Source organism: Schistocerca piceifrons, unplaced genomic scaffold, assembly GCF_021461385.2.
Source record: "Schistocerca piceifrons isolate TAMUIC-IGC-003096 unplaced genomic scaffold, iqSchPice1.1 HiC_scaffold_1302, whole genome shotgun sequence".
Taxonomy (NCBI): domain Eukaryota; kingdom Metazoa; phylum Arthropoda; class Insecta; order Orthoptera; family Acrididae; genus Schistocerca; species Schistocerca piceifrons.
Window position 1 is genome coordinate 122,081 of NW_025727128.1, and position 5,420 is coordinate 127,500.

Sequence of the window (5,420 nt, forward strand, 5' to 3'; positions counted from 1 at the left end):
GGCACAGGGGGAGCTGTGTCGAGGAACCAAACACCAGTCCCTTTCTGTTCGCAGGGCACAGACCAGCAGGTGCTCTGCATGCCGGCGACCTCGTTTGTCGGCGTGGGATCGCGGCGCGAGTCGGCAAGGGTGCTTCGCCGCGCCCCTGGGTAACCGGGGCGTGTTCTGCCAAACCCAGGTGGTGGTGACATCGCCTGGGCCAGGTTAGATGGGCCCAGACCGCCGAACGACTGGGGGACCGACCCACCACCTGAGTAGGAGTGGGTCCTTGGCCTTCAGGTGGAAACTCGGGCTAGTAGGCGGCGAAGGGCGAGGGGTGCATCCGCCTCTCCGGAGTGCGGGGTGCACTTGCCGAGGAGCGTCGAGTGAAATCGTCGACGACGAGGCCTTCGACGGGGACCAGTGCGCTGGCAACGGCGCGTTGAACCCTGCAGCTCTGGAGTGCCCTTGACCTAGGGGCGAGGTCGGTGGGCGAGCTGCAACAGTCCCCCCCCATGCCAGAGGAGCCGGTCCGGGGCAAGAGACGGGCTCCCACCTTATTTTCACTCGTTAATCAAGATGGCTACACCTGAGACGAGTGAATCAAGTGCGCTCAAGCGAGCATCTGTGATGCTTGATCCCTCTCCTCAAGATGAGACGGGACTAGCAGAAGACGAAACAGTGACGCAAAGACATGCACGTATCACGCTGCTCTTGGAGCAGAATATCAAAAATGGCAAGATAAGTCAGGCGGCATTGTCCATTATTAAGAATGAGCTGGCTGCTTGGGCCATAGCCCACGCCAAGCTGGAAGGCCGCGTAGAAGAATTGGAAAAAGAAAACGACCGTTTGAGAAAGCAACCAACAAAAACCTGGGCTGGGGTGGTCGCGCAAGCGCCGCCAAAGCCAACCACGAAAGAAACGATCGCCAAGGTGACCAAGCGGTCAGACACGGCGGTCTTTCTAAGAACTCTACCGGGACAGGACACTAGTGTTAAAAAGATACAAGAACTGTTGACTAAAAGTATTGACCCGGCGAAAGACAAAATCAGAATAAATAAGGTAAAACCCAGTAGGAATTCAGTAATAGTGGAGGTAGCTACAGAGGAAGATAAGGAGAAACTGTTAAAGAATCCCAAACTGAACTCGGTGGTCAAGTGTGAACCACCGAGAAAAAGAAACCCACTAGTCATATTATACGATGTACCTTCAACAATGACGAACGAAGAATTGTACAAAAGCATAAAAGACCAGAATTTTGATCAAATGGCTGAAAACGAATTTAAGGACTCTTTCAAGTTAAGATTTAAAACGGGACCTCGTGACCGTGATGTTGTCCATCACGTCGCAGAGGTAACAGCACCAATGTGGAAGCAAATTATGACAATGGGCAGACTATACATTGGCTTCCATGCCATCAATATTAGGGACTACCTAGTGGTACCTCGTTGCCACAATTGTGGAGACCTGGACCATATTCTAAGGCATTGTACCGGGGGGTCGGCCTGCTCCAGGTGCGGTGAAGATGGTCACACACGTAAAGAATGCAAAGCTGCAAGCGTATGCATTCCTTGCAAAAGACGAGGGAAGAAAAGCTGCGGAGCCTCAGGACGAAATTGCCCTACATATCGCATGTTAGAGCAAAGACTTATATCTAGAACAGATTATGGCTGAGTACGATAAACAGAACAGGATGCCAAAGAGGAAATCCCCTAGCAAAAGGAGGAGGGATGCCATTAGGGCAAGTAGATTCAAAGAATTTATAAAATCTTTCTTAAGGGACCCAATACCTGAAACAGTCGATAAAAGCATACAAACAGATCCACCTGAAACAGTTGATAAAAACATCCAAACAGATCCACCAAAAATAGATAAATGTTTTCAGACAGAAACTATTCCCATGGCTACTCCCTCCTCTCTTAGCAGGGAAGTGAAGCCGATTAAACATCTGCACCGGCAAAGGCATCCTGGGCCTGAGGTCTCAGCAAACGACAGTAATCAGGAAATAGAAAAGCCTGTGCAAGAGAGCACAATAACAAGCTCTCTAGAAACCCCAGTGGTTAGACTACCACCAATAGATCCGGTTCGGATCTATCCTAACTTAGAGTTCACCATGCAATTGGCGAGATTGGAGCAGCCGGCCACCTTGACCACTGCCTTACGACATGTGGTCCGTGTAGGGCACGAATATGGAAGAAGAGTCACCTTCTCGGTAATGGAGGCTGTAGATAGAATACAGCTTAAGTCAGTGAATCTCCCCACTGACTTCGGAGCCCTGCGAGACTTACTCAAGAAAGTTTTCGAGAGACGTGGAGAAAAATTTGACTTAAACGACATTTACGAACAGTCAGTTTTGGCTAATGGACGAATCACGTATGACTGGAATAAGACTTGGCCGGACGATCACATACATACATATTTTCCATAGATGACGAAAATCACTATTGGCCAACTTAACACACACAACAGTCGACTTGTAATGCAGGAGCTGCGAAGGGAAGTGGAGGAGAGGAGGCTAGATGTGCTCTGTCTACAGGAGCCGTACTCCCTGGACGGAAAGATTACATTTACAGCCGCCACGTGGCAGGTAATCAGCCAAGGAGACAATCCAAAAGCGACAATAGTTATTACAAACAAAGCCCTGAAAGTGATCACCTTATCACAGTACACCAATAGTCACTGCAACGTCGTGGAGCTGCTATCTCCCCGTGAATCGATCGTATTGATCAACATGTACTTTCAGTACGGAGATAACATTGAAACGCATCTCGACCATCTGACAACAGTAACCACGGCGTTGCGGGGACGAAGGATGATAATTACGGCTGACATAAATGCAAAATCCCCCCTGTGGCACAGCGGCATAAGGGACACCAATGGAGAGAAAGTAGAGGACTTTATTATGGCATCACAGCTAGTAATAGCCAATCAACCTGGTAATCCTCCAACCTATGCGGCGGGAGGAGGACCGGGGACGAATATTGATATAACCTTAGCCACCCCCAATGCAATTAATATGATACAAGAGTGGAAAGTGGAAGAAAACGCCACTACAAGCGATCATAATTTAATTACGTTCATCGTAGGTGGAAGGGGATCGTGCTGGGCCACGGGGTGGGAGACGCAGTTTAATTACAGAAGGGCTGATTGGGAACGACTAGCCAGGGAGTGCGTCATTCCTGCCTTGCCGGAGGGTGAAGTAGACCTTGACATTGACGTAAATGACCGAGCAGAAGAACTGACTAACGCTATAACCAGCGCGGTGAAAGCTGCCGTACCAACCAGGAGGAAGGCCATTGCAGCCTCTCCATCACCATGGTCGCCCGAATTAGAGAATATGCGCCGGTCTGTTAGAAGGCTGAGAAGGTATTACCAGCGCAGTGTCGTCTGGCCAGAACGGCAGAGATGGCTGATGCAGTATCGGGAAGCTAAACTTCGTTTTCAGAAAGAACTCCAGGCTGTTAGGATACAAAGCTGGGAAAATTTTGTCCAGAGCCAATTGGCATTGGACCCCTGGGGTACACCGTATAAATTAGTACGAGAAAAGATCCGCTCTCCACTGGAATTAACAACAGTCAGGCACGGGGACAGGATGACGGAATCTTGGCAGGAAACTGCTGAGGTCCTCCTCCGGTCTCTGCTGCCTGACGATAGCGCGGATGGAGAATCTGTACAGCAACAACAACTAAGACGAGACAATCTAAATGAATACATTAACAACACGGCAGTCTACCCTTTCTCGGAGGAAGAGGTGGCTGCCCACATAAAATCACTTAAAAGAGGCAAAGCTCCCGGGCCAGATGGCATTGTAGCTGAGGTGGTGCAGTTCCTAGCTCCCCAGCTAACTGCACCACTCACTCACTTATATAATGAGTGTCTAATACAGCAAAAAATTCCAAGGGTGTGGAAGTCAGCAAACGTGGTCATTATTCGGAAAGGACCAGATAAAGATCCTACAAACGTAAAATCTTATAGACCAATCTGTCTAATCAATATACTAGGGAAAATATTAGAAAAGCTACTTGCTGACAGACTGGCTGCACATAGAATGCTGCGTGGGGTGAGCGACAGACAATTCGGCTTCAGGCCTGGGCGATCAACATCTGATGCGATCGCCCTGGCTGCTGAGGTCTGTGGCTCTACCCCACACAAGTATGTGGTGGGCATTATGGTTGACATCAGTGGCGCCTTCGACAACTTGTGGTGGCCTTCGCTCTTCTCCTGCCTGCGGGAGAAGGAGTGTCCAGGGCCGCTATATGGTTGTCTGAGGAGCTATTGTGAGGAACGGGAGGTCTGGCTATCATCCTCTAGCAAGAGAATTGGAAAAGTTATAACTAAAGGATGTCCTCAGGGCTCCGTGTTAGGGCCCCTATTCTGGGACATCCACATGGAGCCCTTATTAGACGCACTACAACAAAGTGAAGAAGTGCTAGAGGTGATAGCCTATGCGGATGACCTCCTCCTGCTGGTCGGCGGCCGTAGCCGCGAAGACATCGAACCTAAAATAGAGAGTGCTTTAAACAAGCTACAACTATGGTGCCAAAACACCAAAATGACGGTGTCACCAAGTAAGTCCACCTACTTACTATTGAAGGGACAACTAATCCGCAACCCAACTGTACGAATCAACCGCTCGCCGGTTCTTCGGAGACGTGACGCACGATATCTGGGCATCATCATTGATGAGAAGTGGAACTTTGGAAAGCACATTGAAACCGTAACCCAGAAAGCACTACAAACGCTGAATAACCTCATATCAATAGGACACAGAAGATTTCACCTTCCATCACATCTGATAAAACTCTACCATAACAGTATATTAACATCGATAGTGGGTTACGGTTCGGGGATCTGGGCACACAGGCTCACGAGGGTGGTGCCCGCCATGACAGTGAGAAGGGTTCAAAGGAGCATGATTCTGAGATCGGTAGGTGCTTATAGAACAACACCAGGGGGAGCACTACTAGTCCTAATGGGGCTTTGCCCCCTGGACATTAAAATTAGGGAACAAGCTGCATGGTTTTGGATCAAAAAGGAAAATATAACAAAAATAGAGGAGATCTTAGGTGTTAGGGCAAGGGACAAGGGAGAAATTCGGCAAAGAGGAGTACAATTATGGCAAGAACTTTGGGATGCGGATGAAACAGGGAGGAGGACACATGAGTTGGTACCAAGCATTAGGGAGCGGCTAAAAATGAAACACTTTGAACCTACCAGGGGGCTAATCCATTTTCTCACTGGACATGGACCCTACCCGGCATACCTATGCCGGTTTGGGAAAAGGGCCACACCTGCGTGTGAATGTGGTGAACCGGAGGGCACTCCCGATCATGTGATTTACGAGTGCCCCCTCTTCAATGATGTTGCCTCTACATTACGGGACCAACTACCTAATCATGACACCTATAACTTAATAAGACAAGAAGACACCTTCCATATTA